Below are 13982 nucleotides of genomic sequence, written 5' to 3'. Positions count from 1 at the left end.
AAAAAATAAAGTCTGTCATTGTTTCCACTGTTTCCCCATTTATTTGCCATGAAGTAATGGGACCAGATGCCATGATCAAAGATAAACCTAAGAAAACTTGACAAGTAAATGTAATTTGGTATCCTGAATGGTATCTTGGAACAGAAAGGGGACTTTTAAAAAAGTGAGGAAATCTGAATAATATATGGACTTATGTTAATAATAATGTATCAATGTTGGTTCATTAATTGTGACAAATGTATTATACTAATATAAGATGAAGAAACTAAATTTGAATAATTAGAGAACCGATCTTGAAGTGTATGGAAGTCTGTAATATCTTTATAATAATTTTGTGAACCTAAAACTGTTCTAAATTTAAAAGTTTGCTCAAAAATAAAAGAATATGGCTGTCATTTTAATATATTGGAGATCTCAGATGAAAACTGTTGGCTTCGTCACAGCAATTTCCCAGACATGATTTAATCTAGTGTGTGATCACAGTCCAGATGTTGAGTCAAAGCAAAAAAGAAATGACAACAAAAGCAGTAACATTACACACATAAAAACACACACCTCACTATTTAGAAAAGTTTAAACTAGTGGCAGTGAGATAGTCAAAGAATTCAAAGAAAAACTGAATGATTAACAAACAGTGATTTTGTCTTAAGGGATTAATAGCAATATTTAAATGTTATACTGTTGTTGTCTACAACAGCCTCTGGGCTAGCCACTGTTTCTATTTATAAATTTTTATGGGAACACTTAAAAATGTATCTTCTATGGCCTTTTTCATATTACAATGGCTGAGTTGAGTAATGGAGACAGAGTACGGCGTGCAAAATATTTATTATCTGGCCTTTTACAGAGAAAGTTTGCCAACCCATGCTTTGGACATCAATCTTTTGAGTTCTTAAACACCATTATTCTACATTCTCACCTTCTTCCCAAGATCCCAGCTTCTATGCTTACCCACTATCAATGTTCATTCCACATTCACTTTATCCAAGAAGCTGTGTAATAAGCTGTTCTCTGTAGTAAAAATGTCCTATGAGCTTAGCCAAAGAGAAAGTGAACATTGCTTTCAAATAAACAATGATGACCACACAAAAGCACGACATCGAATGTCTCACTGATTTGGTCTCTGATGATGGGGCAAGAGTGAGTCACCAGACAAGCAGTGAAGCATACGACATTAGCACAGGCAGCACTACCTGCAGCGCGCTGCTTTTAATCCATTTCAGCACTTCTGACCTCAGACCTCATCTATCAACGGTAGGAAGGCAAAGTTAATGCTACAAGACTCACACTTCACAAACATGGGAAATGTAGTTGTTCATCACTTGCTTTCAGCTTTTCCAATGGAATTTGCCTCGATTCATTCTCTACTCTTCCTTCCTCCTGTCCTCCTTCCTCCTCCTTTCTTGTCCCTTCCCTCCATCTTTTCATTTTCCCTGTAATAATTTCTTCATTCATTTTCTGAGAATGTATTGCATATGAAAGTGATATCCAAGTCAACAAGAGAGAACTGCTTCCTAAGGAACTCATTTTCATTTGGAATTGTCTGAAAGTTCCTCAAAAAAAAAAAAAAAAAAAGCGTATTATTACATTAAATAGCATATATGTGCTGTGCTCATTTGTTCGACTCTTTCCCCATGGACTGTAGCCCACCAGGCTCCTCTGTCCACGGGGATTCTCCAGACAAGAATACTGGAGTGGGTTGCCATGACCTCCTCCAGGGGATCTTTCCAACCCAGGGATCAAACTGAACTCTTCCACACTGCAGGTGGATTCTTTACCAACTGAGCCACCAGGGAAACCCAAGAATACTGGAGCGCGTAGCCTATCCCTTCTCCAGAGGATCTTCCCAACCCAGGAATCAAACTGGGGTCCCCTGCAGCACAGGTGAATTCTTCACCAGCTGGGTTACTAGGGAAGCCCTATTAAGTAGTATAATGGAGGTATAAATAAGGACTCAGTATGAAAGATTCTTATAGAAACTGGTGCTTGTTTTAATTGCTTCCTCCAACGAGGACCAGGTAAACAAGATATTTAGTCTTACAAATTTAACACAAGGGCATCAGGACTAACTGTTTTCCACATATCAGAAGAGTAGAAACAGTAATAATAAGTGTGATTATTCCTTATATTTGTATAGTATATACAAACATAGTCTCATAGTTACTTTTATATTTGCTGTATCCAAAGACAGGCTTGTGGGATATAAAGGATCTAAAAGTCACAGAAGTGAAGTTTACTGTTTGCATACAATTCTGCCACCATTTTATTCCCAAATCTCCTCTAAGATGCTATTTCCCACTGACTCCATTTACTCCTCACATTTCTTCTCAGCATGAGCCTCTCTACAGTTACACGATCTGACATGCTTGGTTAAAAAAACATGCAATCCTTTCCACAAATTACATCTTAGAAAGGTGATATCTGTTATACAATGGTACGGCCACTAGGAGGGTGTAATAGAGAAGTAAAATGTACTATGCTATGTTTATTACTCCTCTTTCCCAAGGGTCTCAAATCCAGACAAATCATCCTCTCTAAAATACCAGAATTGTATTTCCAAGAAAAATAATGGGAACATATGAACACCATTTGATAATAAACTTTGCTCCTTTATCTGCAATTTAGGATAATTCCAGCCAGTTCACAGTAATTTTTAAATCCTCTATGCTCTTCTAAGTTATAAATAGTCTTAAGTGCCCCATGAAGATCAACATTGATTCAGAAATCTCTTTCCTGAAGATATCTTTGTTCTTTCATTTTAGCTTCATGGTGATCTCTATACATTAAATTTTAAGTGCACTGAATGATCCAGACAATTTGGGAGAAAGTATTAAGGGAACGATATACTTTCTTTACATACAGACAAGATTGAAAAAGTGTCTTTTAACTTCCTCATAACAGCTTTTATAAATAAATAAATACATCATTTAGCCAGGGAAATACTATTATATATAACTTCTAAACCAGGCATAGAAGATGATTAATTAGCTCCATTTTCCACCATATTAAGACAGGAAAATATCCTTCAGAAAAGAACAATGCTTTGGATATGTTAAAAATCACCCAGTTCTCTCATGTTTTTTCCCCTTTGCTCTTCAGTCACAAATGTCAAGACTCTAAAATGCCTCATGAAATGCAACGTTTCTGTCAACTCTGTTAAAAATTCACTCAATGAATATCTTCTTGCTCAAAAGTATGTTCATTTCCTCTAGCTACAACTGAACAAGGAGAAAGCATGATTTCTGAAATCTATGTTGCAGTGGGCATACATCAAGGTTGAGTATACTTACTATACTAGAAAATCAGTTTTCCATCTTTTATTACTATTTTTTAACTTTCACACTACTATCACATTCGCAACACTCCTGGCTCAAGATGCATGAGGGTTTTGTCTGACCAAGAAATTATCTGCAACCCCAGTTGGGTGTCCTACAGTTTATCTCAATTCTGACACAATCTACCCGAGATAGTATCAGAACCCACAGGTTAAGGGCTTGGACACGACTGCTACCACCCCACTTCAGATGCCAATAACAAATCCAGGTTGTCACCTGTCCTCCTCCTTGGGTTTTATTAATTTGCTAGAGTGGGACACAGAACTCGAGGAAAATTATTATGCTTACTGGTGGACCAAAGGCTATGAAAAAGATACAAATGAACAGCCAGATGAAGAGGTCCGTAGGGTTGAGTCTAGGAGGACTAAGTCTCTAGAGCAGGTGCTTTTGTCCCCATGGAGTTGGGGTGTGTCACCCCACTAGTGCGTGGATGTGCTCACTCACCTAGAAGCTCTTTAAATCCATACCATTGGGATTTTTAGTAGGCTTGCTCACAAAGGCATGATCAAATATTAGCTTCATTCCCTGATCCTCTCTTCTTTAGAGAAGTGGAGGGTTGTAGGGCTGAAAGTTTTAAGCATCTAATTGTGGATTGGTCTTTCCTGTGACCAGCCCTCCTCCAGGAGTCCACCCAGAGCTGGAACAAACACCACTCCTAGCACCCAGGAAATTACAAGGGTTTCAGGAATGCTGTGTCAGGAACTGGGGTCAAAGACTAAGTATCAGATAGAGAGCCCAGAAATAAACCTATGTATCTATGGTCCAGGAGTTGGTGATGGGCAGGGATGCTGATCTGTATACTCCACAGGGTTGCAAAGAGTCAGACATGACTAAGTGACTGAACTGACAGACTGACTGACCTATGGTCAATCTGCAACAAAAGAGAAAAGAACATACAATGGAGAAAAGACAATAAATAAACGGCGCTGGTAAAACTGGACAGCTACATGCTAAAAAGAAAGAAATTAGAACATTGTTTAACAGCCTACACAAAAATAAACTCAAAATGGAATAAAGATCTAAATAAAACACTGGGTACTATAAAACTCTTAGAGGAAAGCACAGGCAGAACAGTCTTCATATAAATCACAGCAATATCTTTTTGGATCCATCTTCTAGAGTAATAGAAATAAAAACAAGAATAAATGGGGCCAAATTAAACTCAAAAGCTTTTGCACAGCAAAGAAAACCATAAACAAAAAGAAAACCCACACAATGGGAGAAAATATTTGCAAACAATGCAACCAACACGGGATTGATCTCCAAAATTTACAAACAGCTCATGTGGCTCAAAATTTTTAAAAACATGTAGAAGACTTAAATAGACATTTCTCCAAATACAGATGGCCAAGAGGTACATGAAAAGATACTCAACATCACTAATTATTAGAGGAATACAAATTAAAACTGCAGTGAGATATCACCTCACACCAATTAGAATGGCCATCATCAAAAAGTCTAGGAATAATAAATGCTAGAGAAGATGTAGAGAGATGGAAACCCTCCTACACTGTTGATGAGACTGTAAATCCATACAGCTATGATGGGATTACAGAGAACAGGACGCTTAGTTTCTTTAGGTTCATTAAGAAACTAAAAATAGAGCTACTATATGATCCAGCAACTTCATTCCTGGGCATAAATCCAAAGAAAAATGAGATTTGAAAGGATTCTTGCATCCCAATGTTCACTGCAGTGCTGTTTACAATAGCAAAGACATGGAAACAGCCTAAACATCCATTGACAGATGAATGGATAAAGATGTGGTCAGTATATGCAATGGAATACTACTCAGCTGTAGAAAAAGAATGAAGAAATGCCTCTTGCAGCAACATCGAAGAACCTGGAGGTAATCATACTAAGTGAAATAAATCAGAGAGGAAGACTAATATATGATATTGCTTATATGCAGAATCTTAAAAACATGATGCAAATGACCTTATTTACAAAACAGAAATAGACTCAGAACAAATTTATGGTTATTGGGAGAGAAAGGTATGGCAGGGGAGTAGATTGGGAGTTTGGGATTGACATGTACACACTGCTATATTTAAAACAGGTAACTATCAAGGATATACTTGATAGCCCAGGGAACTCTGCTCCATACTCTGTAATAATCTCAATGGGAAAAGAAGAGATATATACATATGTATATAACTGAACCTCTTTGCTGCACTCTTGAAACTAACACAACATTTTTAAACAACTATAATAAAAAATGAAAACATTAAAAAAAAAAGGAATTTACAAAAGTTTTAAAAACTTGTGCTAGGAGCTGGGAGCAGAGACCAGTATGAATATTTTCGATTATCTCACACTTTCTTAAAGGGGAGTCTCTTGGATATTCACTCAGAACTGTGTCATTCAATTTCTTAGTATCTAAATGCTTTCAACATCAAATTTAAATCTTAGTTACTAGATATAGGCACACTAAAGATGCTAAGAAATTATAAGTGCCAGGAAAAGAAGGAACAGATTAACACCAAAATTATTCAAGAGAATTTTAATGTGAGGGACCTTGAAAGAGCACTTATTTAAGACTTCAGTACAATCACTATTCTCTAAGGAAACAATACATTATTATTTGAAAGTTTACCCTGAATTTGACTGAACAGTTTTAAATTGTGATGTATTTTATTTAAGTTGTTTGTATCTATTTTAGTTAAAAAAATCTGCTTTGATACTTATAAATTTAAAGTGATTTTAAAATATTAATGTTCAAAAAACTGCATTGCAATTTTTAATTAACTTTTAGGTTCAAGGTACTATGTACTCAGTGTTAGGTACCTTTAGCACTATCTCATTTACCATTATTATTATCAATCCTAAAGGCAACCAGTCCTGAATATTCATTGGAAGGACTGATGCTGAAACTGAAACTCCAATACTTTGGCCACCTGATGCGAAGAACTGACTCCTTGGAAAAGACCCTGATGCTGGGAAAGATTGAAGGCAGGAGGAAAAGGGGACGACGGAGGATGAGATGGTTGGATGGCATCACCGACTTGATGGACATGAGTTTGAGCAAGCTCCTGGAGTTGGTGATGGACAGGGAGGCCTGGCGTGATGCAGTCCACGGGGTCACAAAGAGTCGGACACGACTGAGTGACTGAACTGAACTGAACTGATAGCTAAGTGACACATCATGGGTCAATGAAAAAGCTGAAGTTTGTATTTACTAAGTAAACAAAGTCACACAAATAATAACATATCTAAAAATAAAATTCAAACCTTTACTACACGTCAGACCCTGTGTACAAAATGACATAATGATGTGCTTGACTTTAAGAAGATTATATGACATCTTTGGGGCTGGATAGATTGACTGCAATTTTGGCCACAATTTTCCTTTACCTGTGTACAGGACCTTTTGAAGTGTAACAGTGTGGCTCCTCCAATCAAGAGGTACAGTTTATCTCCTACCACCTTAAATCTGCATTGTCCCTGTGTCTTGTTTTGACAAATAGAATGGGACATAAATGATGTTGTGCCAGTTCTGAGCTGGTATTATCAGCCTGTTCTTGGAAACTAGCTTAGGGGCCATTAATTAATTGGCTAGCTTGCTGGATGATGAGAGACACGGAGCCCAGTTGCCCCATCACCCCAGCCAACAACCAACCAAAACGGAGCCAAAGATGCATGCACAAACACAGCCAAGACCAAACGGCCATCTAGCTGAGCGCAGTTCGAATTGCTAACTCACGAAACCAAAAGCTAATATTTAGTGACTGCTTTAAGCAATTAAGTTCAGGGGTTGACATTTATACAAGAAAATTTATCTGGTACTTTCAACATCTTTCCCACAAATTTTAATTAAGAAGAGAGAGGAAAATAACTCCTATAGCTAAGAGAATAGGATTTTTTTTTTTTTTTCTGTAAATGGATGGCTTTTGATATGGTCCTTTAAGGAGAATCAGAAATTGAATGGAAAGAACCATACCACAGTTAATGTTGGAAGCTCTTTGTGGACACTGTTATACATATGGAGCATCTTAAAACCATAAATTAAATCCCAGTCAAAGTATTTGGATGAGTGTGGTAAGGTTCTGACATCTGTTTTTAAGTTTTCACATCTTCACTGAGAATATGTAGCTCTTATATCATAGACTGATTAAGATTCGATCGACAAATATAAATACTTAAAACAGTACATACTATGTACTAATTACTAGCTATTAGCATTGGATGCCAAGTTTAGAGTTTGATTTGTTATGTTTACCTATCAGAATGATTCTGTACTGTTTATGTGCATGTACACTCATGCATGTGAGCTGAAGCACAGAAAGTGGGAAAAGAAACATCTAGAAAAGCAGAAACATAAATACAGAATTGGCATATTTGCCTATGCATCTGAAAAGTGATTTGTAGTTTTACAACGAATTTTTATTATTGTCACGTTCATGGCCAAAGAAACTGAATAATTCAGAAAATATTCATTGAGGAACTTCTATATTTCAGGCACTGTATTAAATAATGCTTAGGGAATGGAGGAGCAACTATAGGTAACATTAAATTTATGGACCCTGAAAATGTTGCAGTTCAGCAAGCTTCCCTTTTTACATTTCCCAACAGGAAGCTTAAATAAAAACATTCTGCCCAATTCTAGCAAGCATACCTCTTTGTGTATTAACATTGTCCCAGTATAAAGTTATTCTCCTACTACAACCCTTTTCTTTTTCTAATACACTAAATGAGTGACTTTATTTCAGCTTTCTCTTTTTTTTAATAAGGAGAAACCAACACATAGAGAAAAAAATCCTTTACAAAAGCAGTCATTCCTACATTCCTTGGCTTTAGAATGTGAGTCACAAAGCTCTATTCAAAACCAACTTTTCATAATCACAAATTTATAGACTGAACAGAAAAGAGACTCTAAAAAAATTTGTTTGCATTTATAAAGTTTGCCTCTGCTCCTTTCATGCATCAGTTACTCCCTACTGTGTCAATATTTTAAAACCTCCTTTTTGATTTTTACTATTGATTTAAGAAAGGGTTGCTCAACCCTGTCACTATTGACATTTTGGATTAGATGGTTAGGAGGTTTTCCTGCAGATTGTTTAGCGGTATCCCTGGCCTCCGGTATCCCCTCTCTCCCAACTGCCACAGCCGAGAATATTTCCAGATATTGTCAAATGTCCCCTAGGTGCAGAACCTCCGATTTAAGGAATTAACTATTTGGGAAAATGTTTATTAAGAGTTTGCTTCATTTATCTGTTTATTGACAATACTTTTGGCAACAGCATGGAATAAGCTAAGAGTCTAAATGACCTCACAGCTGACAATGAGTAAGCACATGAAATTACAAAGTACGTCTATGACTTTCTAAATTTTAAAATATAGAAACAAACTGTCTCCAGAATGACCAAGCTTACAAACAGACAGTGGGAAGTATATTTCCCTTTTAAAAAAACATGTCTGTCTCATTAATTACTATTTCAACAGGGAAAAAATTCTATTTAGCAAATGGTGGAAAGAATCATATATTTTTGTTGAAGATTTTCTTTTATTTACAAAATACCCATAATTCAATTCTACTGAGCTATTGCACTTCATGTGCAATAACACCATTATGTTAATATAACAGATGTCTTTCAAACTGTCAAACATTAATTACAATTAACTAGAGTGTTTTTAAAATAAGATTAAATTGAGACTTATTTTGAATTATAGTTCAACAAGCTAATGTTCTTTTTTCAAAGACTGTGTATTGACTAATCATGGTAAATAGCGATTACAAGATAAATTTAAAAAAAGAAAAAGAAAATCCTCAGGGGGGAAATGTGATATTTTGTGTGCTATCTTTGAAGCAGTTCTGTCTTTTGCATGGAATGAAGTATATATTTGCTACTTTCAAAGTATAAACCTGTAGTATTTAATACTGGTTGAACAAAGTGTCAATTTTCAAATCTCTATCAAGACTTACCAAGGGTTCTAAAATCATTTGGTATAATAATTTTAATAAATTTGTAATAATTTGTTTCTATCCATAGAAAAGGAGATTGCAATTATTTTTATATATTTTTCAAGTAGGAGGCTCAAAACAGTAAAACTACTATTAAATATTCTAATATCTGTACAGATCATCTTTGCCTCATAAATCTAAAAATCCCTGAAATGCACTCATATAATACATATCAATTTGGCTTGTCGCCTTTTGACTTATATTACAAATTTTACTACAGTTCAAACAGATGCTGAAGCAGAATGTATTAAAGCTATATTATGAAAAAAATCTACTCCCTAGTTTAGATATTAATGTGTGAGCTCTGCTGACCACATATAACTCATTATTCTAAAATGGTGGGAGTTAAAGTTATGTGGTACTCTTTAAACTTCACTAACTTTCAAATCAAATTCAATCCCAAATTCCTAATGTAACACTTACTATGCAAGTCAACAGAGGCAACTCATCTAACATCTTCCTTCATCTAAATCCATTGTCTATAATGTTTGGATAATTAGAATACCCATACCCATCAATTTGCTGCTATTTTTTATTTTGTTATGTATTTTGCTTTTACTTAGCCCTATCCTAGGAAAATGTTGAGTGAATATTGGCTCCACTAAGTTCCCATATGGGAAGAAGCAAAATTTGACCTATGACACAAGTTACCAGCTTTCTTGGTGTATCCCTGGTATTTGTAGAAAGGATCCAATGATTCTAACAAAAATAATATGTAAGAGACTTTTGAGCTTCTGACCTCTGCAACTGTTGAGATAATAATGCTTTGTTACTTTAGGCCACTGAGTTTGTGATTTATGTTAGCAATAGAAAGCTAATATAGATTTCTGTTTATCCTTTTTCCCAAAGATCTCTCTCTACAATCCACCTTTCTTTTCTTCAAATACCTCCCTTGTATCCTTACACCTTAAAGAAAGTAAGTCAAGTTTTAACTTGATATCCAGCACAATTCAACTCTTGGTTTTAGCCAACGTTCTTAATCTAATATCTCAATACTAATACTATAAATAATACTATAAACAGGGGAGTTTCATCTGAGCTACACCGATCTCTTACTCTTACAATTAAATACATACACAAGATTTTGTTATTATCGGAAAAGAGAAAAAAAAAATCTCAAACAAAACATTTGGAAAGGGCATTTCCCTGGTTCATGTAACTGAAAAATCCAAGTTTGTATCAATCAAAGCTATATCCATATCCTTGAATAATATCCTCAGGAATCTATCACTATCTTTTATGTCTATGTGTTTCTGTTGACTTTCTTCTCACACTTTCTCTACAATATAGCACAAAGTTTGCATTCTACAGATATTGCAAACTAGTAGAAAGAGAATTTTCTTAAAAACGCCAACAAATGTAGCAAATATGGCTCCGATTTAGACTGAATTTCCCAGAAAGTGGAGATTGAAGCAAGGGTTAAAGAGCTAACAGCTTTTTGTTGTTGTTGTTGTTGTTTTTAAGAGGTACAGACCAAGGCAGTGATGGTAAGGAAAAAATGAAAGTGAGATAAATAAAGATGTGCTACATTGCAATATAAGGCTTTAACACACTATTTATTCTTCAAAATGTGCTGCAGAGACATGGCTGCAATACTCCTAAGCTGGCATATTCATTGGGCACAAGAGACTTCTCAAGGACTGAATGGAGAACTCTTATCTGTAACTCAGAACAAGAAAGTAGAACCTTCTTATCTCCCATTTTCTATTATTTTATGTTGCCCTCTGTTTCATACTATGGTGTTTATCCCAGTCTCAGAGTGCAGTGACAACCTGCACAATGAGAGTCTTCAAATGAAAAAGAGGTAACTTGTTAATAAATATTACAAATAAAATTTTTTTAAAAGTGTAATCACAACAAAGAACTATAAACCACTTGAATTAAATCCCTTTAGGGCAAACTGACATTTGGTGCTACCCTATGCAAACTCCGCAGTTCTCAGTTTAGGCAGATGTCATTACCACAACTTTTCTGGAGCTTTCTAATGCACTTATCTCTAGGAAAAAGGCATTGTATATATCGTCTCATTAAGACTTCACAACAATCCAGGGAAGTAGTGACTTTCAGAGATGAGGAAACTGATTCTAAGAGCTTGCATAAAAATAAACAGGTATTAAACTGTGGAGCTGATATTTCAAACAGAGATCAGTCCACACCCTAAATCATTATGCTTTCCTGAATACCTGGTGTTCTTTTTGCCTAATGAAACTTCTTTACTTTTTTATACATGTCCATAATATAATTTATGGGCTTCCCTGGTGGCTCAGTGGTAAAGAATCCGCCTGCCAAAGCAGGAGATGTGGGTTTGATTCCTGGGTCAGCAAGATCACCTGGAGAAGGAAATGGCAACCCACTACAGTATTCTTCCCTGGGAAATTTCATGGACAGAGGAACCTGGTGGGCTACATTCCATGGGGTGGCAAATGAGTCAGACACAACTTAGTGACTAAATAACATAGTAACATGTTATGTAACCAATCTTTAGGATCTAGTTCAAATGTTCTACTGCCTGAAATCATTGCCCACTGTCCCAGGCAGAAGGGACTGCTCCCTATCTTTGAGTTTTTATGGTTTGTGATTTCAGCATCATTAATATTTGGTTTGAACATACCATGATGGAGATTGCATTTTACAATATTTTTATTGGAGAAAAAAATACATTCAAGAAAGCAAAAACATAAGTATACCACTTGATGAATTTCTACAGAGGAAACATACATTTGTAACCAAAAAACAGAACACGACCAAAATAACAGAAACTCCTTTAAAAAAAAAAAGAAAAGAAAATTTCCTGTCTCTATCCCCCAAAATAACTTATTCTGATTTCTAAGAGCACGCACTAGTTTCAGGCAGCTATTCCTTTAAGTTCTTTGTAGGTAATTTATTTAACATTCACAACCATTCTAGGCATAGACAGAAACTAAATAACTTACTCAAAGTAATACAGTTATTGAGGAGTGCAGAGTTAGGATTTAAATTCTAGCAGTTAGCTGCAAATACCATCATTTATCCTGTACCTCTGCATGATTCATATGGCAAATAGTCCAGTGCACCTTGTTTTCCCACTAGTTGTGGTTATATCTTATTTCTCTGAATTAGATGGTAGCATCCTGAAGTACAAAGTTTACATCTAATTCATCTTGGTAACTTGTTTAATATTCACTGTAGCCTATAGTGCATCTATTCAACAAATACTTGCTGGCTGATTAAACAGAGGAATGAATGAGATGAAACAAATAACTGTTCATTTAAAATGTTGTTCAATGACACTTTAAAACTTTGGCAACATTGTAATGATTTTTACCCACAGTTTAAGGCATTGCTTTTTGTAAATTTCTTATTGTTACCATAGAACACATATTAGTAAGCCCTAAATCATTCAGTCTTTTCCAGTAATTGGACATTTTCCATTAAATATAGTTGCATAAACAGCAAAAATCGGTGCATAATACGTAATGTTGTCTGATGAGATTTGGACAAAGAAGAATTTCACCTTCATTTGAATAATCTCTACTCAGCCAGCATCTTTCAGCCTCAGATTACAAAGTACTTGTCTGTTTAATTTTTTCCTCTACTGACATTTCCTATTGCTGTGAGATGCTTTTGATAAACACCTCTCCACCACTTCCTCAGAAGTAGCAATGCTTACTTGTTAAAATATATTCTTCCCCCAGTACTTACAACCAATATTTCTTTTAGTGTAAATGATTAAGTTACAGAAGTTAATGTCAATGCTAATCCTTCAGGGTTAGTTCTGGTTAAGACATTAGAGGTTAACAAGCTGAACTCTTTATGGCCCAGAGAGGTGATGTGAGCAGACCAGTGTCACCAGCTTGCTAATGGCATGGAATACTATGAAATCTCCACCTTACAAACTTTCAGCACTATATTCATCCCACCCCTAAATAAATGCAGTATCTTCTCTGCTGTTAGTTTAAGGCTAGGCAGGACCATCTTTCATGATCTTGCTCTATGTTCATTGTTCATCTCTTTTCAACTTACCCAAGGCAGGAGACCCCTCTGCTCTCAACAGGGCCCTCCTTTCCCTTCTGCCTCTCACAAGAAAGCTCTGGATAGCTCCCACAACACTGATCATGTGGTTGCCAAAGAGAAGTCAGAAACTTCTTAAAGTTAAAATGTATGTTTAATTATACTATACTAGTACATTCACATACTGTTCATGGGGTTCTCAAGGCAAGAATACTGAAGTGGTTTGCCATTCCCTTCTCCAGTGGACCACGTCCTGTCAGACCTCTCCACCATGACCCAACCGTCTTGGGTGGCCCCACACGGCATGGCTTAGTTTCATTGAGTTAGACAAGACTGTGGTCCTGTGATCAGACTGGCTGGTTTTCTGTGATTATGGTTTTACTGTGTCTGCCCTCTGATGCCTTCTCGCAACACCTACCGTCTTACCTGGGTTTCTCTTACATCGGACAGAGGGTATCTCTTCACAGCTGCTCCAACAAAGTGCAGCTGCTGCTCCTTACCTTGGACGAGGGGTATCTCTCATGACCACCCCTCCTGATCTGGAATGTGGGGTAGCTCCTCTCAGCCCTCCTGTGCCCCACAGCAGCCGCTCCTTGGAGGTGGGCTTGCTCCTCCCAGCCGCCGCCCCTGACCTTGGGCGTGGGGTATCTCCTCTCGGGCCGGGCCCCTGACCTCTTTCAACAACACAAGAGAAG

This window comes from Dama dama, chromosome 4 (assembly GCF_033118175.1).
Source record: "Dama dama isolate Ldn47 chromosome 4, ASM3311817v1, whole genome shotgun sequence".
Classification (NCBI taxonomy): Eukaryota; Metazoa; Chordata; class Mammalia; order Artiodactyla; family Cervidae; genus Dama; species Dama dama.
The sequence above is the reverse complement of the archived record's forward strand: the minus strand, read 5'-3'. Positions refer to the sequence as shown.